The following is a 12,982-nucleotide window of genomic DNA, read 5'->3' on the forward strand; positions in this document are numbered from 1 at the left end:
TGAGTGAGCTCAGCTATGGTCTCTTGAAGGTGACAGCTTATCTACATAAGTGGGTGTGGCCGAACAGACCAACGGAAAACCAGCACTGTATTCCATTGTCCCTAGTCCCCCTGATGTGCCTCCACTTTCAGTGTCTGTCAGAGAAGCAGCCTGGCCTATTAGAAAGAGCACAGTCCTGGGAGTCAGAGGACCTGGGTTCTAATTCCCACTCCGCCTCTTCTTTTGTTTTATCTTATTTGTTAAGCACTTACTATGTGCCAAGTATATGTGCATCATATGTGTATCAAGCACTGGGGTAGATACAAGTTAATCAAATTGGGCACAGTCCATGGCCCGCATAAGGCCTACAGTCTTAATCCCCATTTTACAGATGAGGTAACTGAGGTACAGAGAAGTTATGTGACTTGCCCAAGGTCACACAGCAGATAAGTGGCAGAGCTGGGATTTAGAGATCAGGTCATTCTGACTCCCAGGCTCATACTCTATCCACTAGGCCATGTTGCTTCACTAAGGCCAAGCGCTCAGTACAGTGCTTGACACACAGTGGGGAAGCAGCGTGGCATAGTGGATAGAGCACAGGGCTGGGAGCCGGAAGATCATGGGTTCTCATCCCAACTCTGCCACTTGTTTGCTGTGTCGCCTTGGGAAAGTCACTTCACTTCTCCGTGCCTCTTCTGCCTCATCTGTAAGATGGGGATTGAGACTGTGAACCCCATGTGGGACAGAGACTGCACCCAACCCAATTTGCTTGTGTCCAAACCAGTGTTTAACAGTGCCTGGCACAAGTTCCACAATTAATATTATAGTAAGTGCTTAACAAATACTCCAATTATTATTATTATTATTTTTAAGTCCGCCTGTTTGGTCTCCACCTTCCTGAAGCCTTTGTTCAATCAGCCCCTCTGCTATGGCTTCTCTTCAGACTGCTAGACTCCCACGCCGTTTGAGACCTCTGCCTCTACTCAGACCCAGGCATGCTCAGTTCTGTCCTTTGGTTCCCGTGCCCGTGCTTGCTTTAGGCGAAAATAAGCATCTGGCAGCTTGCAGGTCTGCTCTGAGGGCCTGGCGTCTGGGAGGAGCCGGCATCTGTCTGTGCCAACCTTGTGTGCGTGGTGGTTACCCCATCCATTCCTGGAAGGAAGGGAGCAGAACCAGCTGCTGGTAATGTGTGCCCGCCTTGCCCTCACCCCAGGGCTTGCTCCTCTTGAGAGGGGTGGGGCGGGTGTGGCCGAAGGCACGGATGAATAAAGTAGGGCCAGTAGCAGCCCAAGAAGCATTTATGGGCCCTCACTGCTTTGTGGCCTCTCCGGGTGTGTCACACTGGCGGGGCTTAGTTGGCACTCGGGCCTGCTGATGCTCAGCTAGAGTCCAGCACCTTTGCAACTTACTCTACCTCACAGTTGCAGGTCAGTGCAGGTCATTAGCGTTAGGATGCGGGTGGGTCGTGTGCAGGTAAAGATTGCTGAGTTTGAATGTATAAGAAGCCGCCGCCTTCAGGATGCGTTCTTCAGACCCACCCTCCTCTCCCCGTCCCTCCCGAAGGGATCACAGTGGGGGAAACAGCTGTATGTCTAACTTTGTTTCTCCCTGGGGTTTCTTGTCAATCTCCCGGAGGTCCTTCATTCAGTCGTATTTATTGAGCAGTTACTGTGTGCAGAGCACTGTACTAAGCCCTTGGGAGAGTACAGTATAACAATATAACAGACACATTCCCTGCCCACAATGAGCTTACAGTCTAGAGGGCAGTTCCTTCCAGTTGCCTGTTACGCTAGGGCTGCAGGCAGGGAAGCACTATGACCTAGAAGGAGCGTGGAAAGAGCATGAGCCTGGGACTCAAAGGACCTGGGTTCAAATCACAGCTCCACCACTTGAATACTGTGTGATCTTGGGCAAGTCACTTAACTTCTCTGTGCCTGTTACCTCGTGTAAAATGGGGATTAAGAGACTGAGCCCCATGTGGGAAAGGGACTGTTCAACCCATTTTTCTTTTATCTACTCCAGCGCTTAGTACAGAGCCTGGCACATAGTAAGAGCCAAACAAATTAGTAACAAATTCCATTAAGAAGAAGAAGAGCCCACTCTGACACTGGTTCAATTCTGGTCTCATTGTTGGCTTGCTTGCTGCCACCAGTCTTTTCTTTGCAGCTCCTTCAGTTGGCACGCAGAGACACTCGATGCTTTGTTTAAAGTGCAGAAGCCTCAACTCTACCCACCCCTCCCCAGTGGGCGGCGTGTGCCTTGCCACTCCTGGGAATTTTGGCTTAGAATGTGCTGGAGTGGCATACCAGTGCCCCTTAATGCGAGGGCTGCAAAAATAACTGAAGTGCGACTCTGCCCTCTGGGTCTGAGGAGGAAAGCAAAGCTACTAATATGAGCAGCATCTTGGGTTTCTGCCAGAGCCCACTGAACTCTGTGAGTCCTAGTTAATTGTTAAATGTGGTATTGATTGAGCGCTTACCATGTGCCAGGCATTGTAGTGAGCACTGGGGTGGATTCAAAAATCTCCCCCGCCCCTCCTCAGTCCCTTCCCCTTCCAGCCCCCTTTTCAACTCTTCCCACCTTCCCAGAAGTATCTCAAGGAGATCTCCTGCCTCCTCTTAAAATCCACCACCTCCACCTGTGCAACCAACCCCATTTCTTCGCATCTTATCCAGACTCTTGCCCCTCCCTTCTTCCCTCCCTAACGGCCATCTTCAACTGTTTGCAGCCCAATGGCTTCTTCTGCATTGCTTTCAAACATACCCCTGTCTCCCCTATTCTAAAAAAACCCTCCCTTGACCCCACTGCTCTCTCTAGTTTTTGCCCCATCTCCATCCTACGATTCCTCTCCAAACTCTTTGAGTGAGTTGTCTACACCTGCTGCCTCAAATTCCTCTGCTCAACCCCCTCCAATCTGGCTTCCATCCCCTTCATTCCACAGAAACTGCTCTCTCAAAGGTCACCCATGATCTCCTTCTTGCCAAATCCAATGGCTTCTACTCCATCCTAATTCTCCTTGACCTCTCAGCTGCCTTTGTCACTGTCACTTTTAGACTGTGAGCCCACTGTTGGGTAGGGACTGTCTCTATATGTTGCCAACTTGTACTCCCCAAGCGCTTAGTACAGTGCTTTACACACAGTAAGCGCTCAATAAATACGATTGATTGATTGGACCACCCCCCTTGGCTTCACTGACACTGTCCTCTCCAGATTCTCTTCTTATCTCTCTGGCCGTTCATTCTCAGTCTGCTTCGCGGGCTCCTCCTCTGCCTCCCACCCCCTAGCTGTGGGGATCCCTCGAGGTTCAGTTCTGAGTCTCCTTCCATTCTCCATCTATGCCCACTCCTTTGGAGAACTCATTCACTCCCATGGCTTCAACTACCACCTCTGTGCAGATGACACCGAAATCTACACCTCCAGCCCTGATCTGTCTTCCTCTCTGCAGTCTCGCATTTCTTCTTACCTTCAAGACATCTCTACTTGAATGTCCTCCTGTCACCTCAAGCTTAACACATCCAAAACAGAACTCCTTATCTTCCCACCCTAATCCTGTCCTCCCTGTGACTTTTCCATCACTGTAGATGACATCACTATCCTTCCCATCTCACAAGCCCATAACCTTGGCATTGTCCATGACTTCTCTCTCTCATTCAACCCACGTATTCAATCCGTCACCAAATCCTGTTGGTCCCACCTTCACAACATCGCTAAATCTGTCCTTTCCTCTCCATCCAAACTGCTGCCATGTTAATACAATCACTCATCCCACCCCGCTTGGATTACTGCATCAGCCTCCTTGCTGACCTCCCAGCCTCCTGTTTCTCCCCACTCCAGTCCATACTTCACTCCGCTGTCTGGGTCATTTTTCTACAAAAACGTTCAGAACATGTCATCCCCCTCCTCAAAAAACTCCATTGGTTGCCTATTCACCTCCTCATCATTGGCTTTAAAGCACTCAGTCACCTCACCCCTCCTACCTCACCTCACTATACTTCTCTCCTCTAATGCTAACCTTCTCACTGTGCCTCGATCTAGTCTCTCTCACTGCCGATCCCTGGCCCACGTCTTGCCTCTTGCCTGGAGCGCCCTCCATCCTCAAATCCAGCTGACAGTTAATCTCCCCTTCTGCAAAGCCTTATTGGAGGCACATCTCCAAGAGGCCTTCTCTGACTAAGCACCCCCTTTCCTCTTCTCTCATTCCCTTCTGCACCCACCTAACTTGCTCCCTTTGTTCATTCATTCATTCATTTAATCGTATTTACGGAGCACTTACTGTGTGCAGAACACTGTACTACATGTTTGGAAAGTACAGTTCAGCAACAGAAAGAGATGATCCCTGCCCACAACGGGCTCACAGTTTAGAAGTGGGGAGACAGACATCAAAACAAGCAAACAGGCATCAATAGCATCAATATAAATAGAGTTATAGATATATACACATCAAAACAAGTAAAAATATGGAACGCTTCACAAATCTGCATTCTTCCCCCTCCCACCCCCATAGCACTTAGGTAAATAGCTGCAGTTTCTTTGTTTAAATTAATGTCTGACTCCCCCTCTCAACTAAAAGCTCACTGTGAACAGGGAATGTGTCTGTTTATTGTTGTACTGTACTTTCCCAAGCACTTAGTACAGTGCTCTGCAAACAGTAAGCACTCAGTAATTGCGATTGAATGAATGAATCATCATCATCATCAATCATATTTATTGAGCGCTTACTATGTGCAGAGCACTGTACTAAGCGCTTGGGAAGTACAAATTGGCAACGTATAGAGACAGTCCCTACCCAACAGTGGGCTCACAGTCTAAAAGGGGGAGACAGAGAACAAACCAAACATACTAACAAAATAAAATAAATAGAATAGATATGTACAAATAAAATAAATAAATAAATAAATAGAATGAATGAATACAAACGAATCAGGTTGGACACAGTGTCTGATCCACATGGGACTAACAGTCTTAATCCACATTTGACAGATAAGGTAGCAGGCACAGAGAAGTGAAGTGACTTGTCTGAGGTCACACAGCCGACAGGTGGTGGAGCCGGGATTAGAAACCAGGTCCTTCCTACTTCCAGGCCCATGCTCTATCCACTAGGTCACGCTACCCCCAGCCTGAGTTTGGCCCAAACATGACAGGAATTAAACTATTTAGTGTTTGGGCCCCCACATCTTCCCAAACCCTAAGCCTTCCTCCAGAATTACATGAGGTTAATAATTTGAAGGGGAAGAGCCTCTTCAATGTCCACTTCCTGTTCTGGCTGTATCTCTGGTACTGCGGTCCCAGCTCCAACAAGCAGCAGAGTCAAGAATGGCTGGGAGACCCAGGAAACTCCGGGGCTGCAGGGAGGGGAGGTAACAGGAGGGAGAGATTCTCTTGGGTCCCCTCAGATCCTACTGGGCTTGTGTCTGTACTGGCCAGCTCTCACCCTAGAAGTTCGGTTCTGAGGCAAGGACTGGGCCTGAACCATGCAGGTATTTAGGGTGCGTACCCCTTCCCCAGGCCAATACTGTTGCCTTGGGGAGCACAGGCTGATACTGTTGGCCAGAAAGATGGTTAAAAACACAGACTTCAGAAATCTTTTTCTCCCCCAGAAAAAGCCCGGGTGCTTCCCCAGTTTTAATTCTCTACTGAGGACATCTCTGTTCACTTCCAATTAAAAGGGAGCTTGAGTAATTAGGGTACATTCTCTGGTAACTAGCCAATCTCTTACAGGAGTTTAGGCAGGAGAGGAAGAATGAATGTATTATGGAGTGCAAAAGATGTTTGTTCTGGAACTCATTAATACCTTTAATTTTTATAAGTCAAGAAAGAAGGAATTCTTAATATCAGGGTGACACATTTTATAAACTTAATTTTATTTAATGCTACATTTTCAGCCTCTCTGGTTAGTCATTTTGTTACCAAGGGTAATGAGTTGCTTTTCCTCATTTGTACTCCTCATAGTCCAGGTCAGAGTGGAGTGTGGGGTGATGCTCTTTCTTTGAGTTGTCCCAGGTGACTGTCCTCTAAAAGGGAGGCTCCAGTGGCCCCAGACCCAAACCAACCAGCCATAAAGTTTTCTCTAGCACCCTTGGAAAAATCTCCTTCCTTCTCCTCTTCCCCACCCTTCTTTTTCCTGCCCGTAGAAGGGAAGCTTGACAGAGCAGAGGGTGCTGACAGAAACAGAGGCCAGTTATCCTATTTCCATGGGTGTGTGAACCCACATTTCATTGAACACCCTTGCTCTTGAATCATCAAGGTTGAGGGCACCATGACTCTGTTCCTGAAGACATGACGCAAGGATTATTTGCTGTGCCCTCAGCAAGGCTCTTACTGCAGGGCATCCAGTGTCATGGGGAGTTGGCACAACCCTCAGAGCTTCTCAGCCAGTCTTTGGCCTGATCTATCTGTAATTTAGTGTGTCTCCCCAACTCCAAACTGTAAGCTCCTAGTATGTAGGAATCACATCTACCTCCTCTAGTGTATTGTACTTTGAGAAGCAGCATGGCTTAATGGCTAGAGCACGGGCCTGGGAGTCAGAAGGTCCTGGTTTCTAACCCCAGCTCAGCCACTTGCCTGCTGTGTGACCTTGGGTAAGTCACTTCAATTCTCTGGGCCTCAGTTCCCTCATTTGTAAAATGGGGATTGAGACTATGACCCTATGTGGGACAGGACTGTGTCCAACTTGATTTGCTTGCATCCATCCCGGTGCTTAGTTCAGTGCTTGGCACATAGTAAGCACTTAACAAATACCATTATTATTATTATTATTATTACTATTACTTTCCCAAGTAATCAGTACAATACTGTGCACACAGTAAGCACCCAATAAGTGATAATAATAATTATTATGGTATTTGTTAAGCACTTACTATGTACCAGGCACTGTACTAAGCTCTGGTGTGGATACAAGTAAATTGGGTTGAGCACAGTCCTTGCCCCATGTGGAGCTCACAGTCTCAATCCCCTTTTTACAGATGAGGTAACCGAGGCCAAGAGAAGTTAAATGACTTGCCCAAGATCACACAGCGGACAAGTGGCGGAGCTGGGATTAGAGCCCATGACTCCCAGCCCTGCACTTTTTCCACTATGCCATGGTGCTTCATATCCCCATTTTGCACGAGGGAACTGAGGTACAGAGAAGTGAAGTGACTTGCCTGAGGTCCTGCAGCAGATGTGGCGGAGCCAGGATTAGAATCAGGGTTCTTCTGACTCCCAGGCCTGGGCTCTAGCCACTAAGACACGCTACTCTCTACCTGTGCTGCCTCCCACATCAGGTGCCTGCCCCCCGAGCTTGGGGGCTGGGGCTTCCACCTGCCTTCTCTCTTTATCCTAATTTAATTTGAGCTCCCTGGGCTATCCTTAGAATGTCATTTATGTCTGAATTTTATTTTAGCCATATTTGTGTGCTACAGAGCATGAAGTTTAGGGGTTTAATGGAAAAATGTAACCCCATTTCTAATATCAGTGTTTTGGGTTTTTTTTTTTTTAATGTCTGTTCTTCTTCTAGCCTAGATCAGTCAGTGGCAGAGTATTGTACTAGCGCTTGAGAGAGTACTGTTCAACCGAATCAAGGTCTCTTTCTGATGTGTAATTGTCCTGATGCTTCCTTGACTTCTTACAAAGCAGTCAGTGTCTCAGATCTGCCTGTGGTCACTGTTTTGCTTCACATCCCAGCCCTTCATCTGCCTTTCTCTGTTATTAGTCAGCTGGGGTCCCAAGACAACTAGACTTTTGGTTTTTCAGGTTTTTTTTTTTTACTCAACCTCACTTAGATTGAACTGCATGGCATTATCAAACTAAAAAAATCTTGTTTAGGTATCTAAAGATGCAATATTTTGCCTCAGGTCTATTTTTGGCTGTTAGTATACATTCTAGGACTTGAGGTTCAGCAGAGATTTGGCACAGTAAGTATGTCACGTAGTCAGAGCCAAGCTGAAGTGGGGAGTCACGAGGTTATTTAAAACTCTAAACAAAATGTAGAGATCTGGATATGGCTAAATATAATCAATCGTTGATATTTGTTGACTGTCATTGTGTTCGGAGCACTGTACTAAGCATTTGGAAGAGTACAATCTAACAGAGTTGATAGACACATTCCCTGCCCACCAGGAGCTTGTAGTCTAGAGGGGGAGACAGCTATTAAAATAAATTTCAGATATGTACATAAGTGCTGGGGGGACTGAGGGTGGAGGAATATCAAGTGCTTAAAGACTACAGATGTAAGTGTATAAGAGACACAGAAGGGAGAAGGAGTAGAGAGGAATGAGGGCTTAGGAAGGCATATGGAGGAGATGTGATTTTAATAAGGCTTTGAAGGCAGAGAGAGGGATAGGTTGTCAGAACTCCCTGAACTTGAACCGGCATCAGCAGAACCTGCACAACCAGAACCCGAATGAGCTGCATTAGCCGTGGCCTCCCCCCGCCGCCCCCACCCACCAACCAGCTCCTGCAGCTCAGGAGCTAGATTGAAAACCAGTCATTCTTTTGGGGCATAGGGGGGAAGGGGGCGGGTGGCCCTGGTGGCTCTAAAGCCCCTGGGTAACTCGAGTTAGAGGAGGCGGGAAGTCCCACCCTGGCGGACTGTGCTGTTCCGAGAGACATTGGGTTGGCGGCAGGTTGGAATCTTCTGGGCTAAGGGCCCATTTGTGATGCTGGGGAGAGTTCCACTGCTCCTTTACAGCAGGAGAAGAGAGGCTCTTAATTCCCCTTCATTTCCAGAGAGGCACCCCCTTTCCCCATGTTCTTACCCCAACACTGCCATCGTGATGGTCCTTTTGCTGTTCGTGTCCCATACTTGACCTGCTAGGTGGTGCGGATGTGTCCCTCGGCCAGCAAGGATGCAATTCTCCTCCCTGCGGCACTGGTAAATGACTCATTGGCCATTTAGCCCCTGGAGCTGAGCGGGACCAGGTCTGTCCATCTGCCTGGCCCTTCCGCTGCGGTCCTGCCGGGTTCTGCCAGAGGGAAACTCCTTTCCATCATCGTGGCCCTCACTTCTTGGTGGCACCGTGTCACATTTCTATTCACCATGAAGCTCCAAGTCAATCCGTGGTGTTTTTCCCCAGCAGCCCTCATGGAGAAGGGAGGGTGAAGGGTGTTGACGTCCCCTGACTAGGTGTCGCAAGGCTGCCTCTTTGGAGCTGCTCCAAGAATTGAGGAGCTGAGCCCCAGGGGTAGAGAGCATAGAGTGGCGGAGTTGGGGCCCTTGGACGGCAGCGGGGCGGCTGGACTAGGACTCTGGAATCTTCCCTCATCAGATTCCTGTTCAGAATGGTCTCTGGGAAATCTGAGAAGCAGCATGGTTCAGTGGAAAGAGCACGGGCTTTGGAATCAGAGGTCATGGGTTCAAATTCCGGCTCCACCAACTGTCAGCTGTATGACTTTGGGCAAGTCACTGAACTTCTCTGTGCCTCAGTTACCTCATCTGTAAAATGGGGATTAAAACTGTGAGCCCCCCGTGGGACAACCTGATCACCTTGTAACCTCCCCAAGCGCTTAGAACAGTGCTTTGCACATAGTAAGCGTTTAACAAATACCATCATTATTATTATTATCTGCTCTTCACAGTTTGACACCATGGAGCAGTGTTGAGGCTGCCGGGCTGGTCCATGGTATGGGCAGGGCCTGGCGCTTCACACCCCTCAGCTGTCTCATGTCCACACCTGCCGGGGGCTATTCCCGGGTTTCAGACCAGTTGTCCGAGAATTAAGCTGCTCCTTGGCCTCTCACTGACCTTGCCCTCACCCTAACAGTCTGGCTTGGTGAGAGGGACTCCACTGTCCCATTGATATGGATCAGGGTGTCCCTGGAGGGTAGAGTAGGGGTGTTAGGTTGGCCTTGAAGAGAGCCCTGCCTGGCCTCTAAGAAGTGAGCTGTTTGCAGGCCCCTTCTAGACTGTGAGCCCGTTATTGAGTAGGGACCATCTCTATATGTTGCCAACTTGTACTTCCCAAGTGCTTAGTACAGTGCTCTGCACACAATAAGTGCTCAATAAATACGATTGAGTGAATGAATGAATGCAGGCGGGGGCTGCATGCCTCTGTGTGTGTGTGTGTGTGTGTGTGCGCGCGCGCGTGCGCGCGCATGTACACATGTTTCTGTTTTTCCAGTGGGGGAGTCCAGCTTTGAGGATGAAGCTAATCACCTGCATGCTGGGGCTCCTCCATCCAGGGAACAGCCCTGGACTGGGGTCCTGCCTCTCCAAAACCCCCAAAGGAACCTTACTGATGGGTTGGCTTATTTTTTTCCGAGTAGAGTGGGCGTAGAGTAGTGAGTGGAAACCCAGGAGCTGAGAACAAATGTAGTTAGCTGAGTTACTGTTACTGCATCTCCCAGGAGACAGGGCTTTGAGTCAGGGTGGAGGTGGCAGAGGGCAGTCCAGTTTTTGTGTCCGAGGTTTCCAGCAAGAGGATGGACATGCCGTGGGCCAAAGGCGCAGGGTCCCTTGTCGCCTCAGATGAAGCTGTCCGCATGTCTACATGTTGTGTTTTGTTGTCTGTCTCCCCCTTCTAGACTGTGAGCCCTTTGTTGGGTAGGGACCATCTCTATATGTTGCCGACTTGTACTTCCCAAGTGCTTAGTACAGTGCCCTGCACACAGTAAGCGCTCAATAAATATGATTGAATGAAAGAATTTGATTGAGGAGGGAGTTCCAGGCCAGAGAGGATGTTTGTAAGAGGTCAGTGGTGAGATAGGTGAGATTGAGGTACAGTGAGAGGTTAGCATTGGAGTAGTGAACCACAGCAGGCTGGGTTATAATAGGAAATCAGCCAAGTAAGATAGGAGGGGGAGAGCTGATTAAGTGATTTAAAGACAATGGTAAGAAGTTTCTCTTTGAGGCAGAAGTGGCGACCATTGAAGGTTCATTTAACATAGTTTTCAGAATTTTTAGGAGATTGCAGCCAATTTTATTGTGATGCCAAATGGCCTTCTGGAGGAGTTTCCAGTGTGAATTTTTGTTTATTTTTAGGTTTTGGTCATGTAAGCCTAAGGAGTGAACTGTTTTATCATAGGATAAAGTATGTTGAAAAGAGAAGAGCAGCTTCAGGATTAAGGGAGGGAAAAGTTTGGCATGCCAAGTTAAAACATGGGCAAGAATGGTTAAGGGAAGGGAAAAGTAAACAGCCACATCCTGGGAGTGTTCCATCTTTGGGATGAGGTTGCTGATGTGCCATCATCCTGCCAGCATGTTTTCAGTTCCTACCTCCTGTATCTGGGGTAGTTTGACTTCTCAGTTGTCCAGGAGATTGTTTAGAGCATGGCGTAGAGGATAGAGCCCGGGCCTGAGAGTCAAAAGGTCATGGGTTCTAATGCTGGCTCTGCCGTATGGCTGCTGTGTGACCTTGGGGAAGTCACTTCACATCTCTGTGCCTCAGTTATTTCATATGTAAAATGGGGACTGAGACTGGGAGCCCTATGTGGGACAGGGACTTTGTCCAAACCAATTTGCTTGAATCCACCCCAGTGCTTAATATTGTGCCTGGCCCAAAGTAAGTGCTTAACAAATACCACTATTATTATTATTTAGGGGTAGAACCACTCAGAGGAGGGAGAGAAAACATTTGGAACCTAAAATTCTATTTGGCTTTGAAATACTTGCCTTGTCTCCTCAGGGCCTAGTTTTTATCATTATTATTATATAATAATATGTATTATGGAATAATATTCGGTATTATGTAATAATAGTAATGGTATTTGCTGAGTGTTGTGGTACATACAATGTGATCAGACATGGACCCTGCCTCACATAATCCTTATAATGTAAGGGGAAGGGACAACAAGTACTTAATCCCCATTTTACAGATGAGGGAACTGAGGCCCAGAAAAGTGATTTGCCCAAGTTCACAAAGCAGGCAAGTGGTGTTGTTGGGATTAGAACCCAGGTTTCCTGACTCTCGGTCCTATTCTCTTTCCACTAGACCACTTAGTAGGAGCAATTTACTTAGTGGAGTCAAACCTGGATAATTCTGTTCCCCTATTTTGTAAAATAATTTAGGTCAGTGTTGACACAGCTTATGTTGACAGTCTGAGTTTTGAGAGGCAGGGCCACCTTTTTTGGGGGGTGGAGGGTGGTGGCAGGGGGAAGCAAGTTTCATATACCTTGAAAATTGGAAGAAACTCCTTGTCGTCCTAGTGACATATCTGCTCTCAAGCTAGCCCCAATCTCTGTGGCCTGATTGTTTCCACTGGGGATTGATCAAAGCTGAGAGTAGACCGTTTTGAAAGTGGCTTGGAGGCTGGGCTGATGTAACTAGAGGAAAAAAAAAACTTGTGGTATTTAAGTGCTTATTATGTGTCAGGCACTGTACTAAGTGCTCGAATGGAATACAAGCAAATCGGGTTGGACACAGTCCCTGTTCCACGTGGGGGCTCAGTCTCAATCCTCATTTTACAGATAACGGAACTGAGGAACAGAGAAGTGAAGTGACTCATTCAAGGTCACACAGCAGACAAGTTTCAGAGTCGGAATTAGAACCCATGACTTTCTGACGCCCAGGCCCGTGCTCTTCTGTCCACAAGGCCATGCCGCTTCTCACTAGGCCGGGAGCCTGTGACTGTGAATTTGCCAGGTTTTTGGGGTGGCTAAGTGGAGGAAGTGTGAATTTTAAAATGTAATAATTAAGTGTCTTTATTTAGGAGTTAGATTCCAGTTTTTTACCAATGAAGGGGTAACTTGTTCTCATAAATAGGACATCAGTTTTCACTCTCGGTACAAAACAGTAGAGTTGACCCAGCTAGCCATTCTTCATGGGGAAGTATTCAGAAAAACGTAAGTGAGCCACTGAAGAGAAGGAAGTAGTCGAATCAGCTTTCAACCCTTGTGTGCAACTCACCTTATTATCTTAATTATCTGCATGATTCAGGTATAGGGTGTGTTATTGTACCACACAAAATCAGACCATTATTTTTCCTAATGTTCTGACCTCAAACGTTTCTTAAAATTTTACCTTTATTTTTCATGATTTCCCCACCACCTTCAAACACACCCAGTATGTCTGCTATTTAGTGTCTTGTG

The 12,982-nt window shown here is 47.5% G+C and overlaps 1 protein-coding gene across 1 annotated transcript in view; it reads left to right on the top strand.

The window, feature by feature from the left end:
- Window positions 1-12,982, top strand: part of IMPA2 (inositol monophosphatase 2) — a 54,022-nt gene that overhangs the window by 20,211 nt on the left and 20,829 nt on the right. The window lies entirely within an intron of this gene.

Source organism: Tachyglossus aculeatus, chromosome 5, assembly GCF_015852505.1.
Source record: "Tachyglossus aculeatus isolate mTacAcu1 chromosome 5, mTacAcu1.pri, whole genome shotgun sequence".
Lineage (NCBI taxonomy): Eukaryota > Metazoa > Chordata > Mammalia > Monotremata > Tachyglossidae > Tachyglossus > Tachyglossus aculeatus.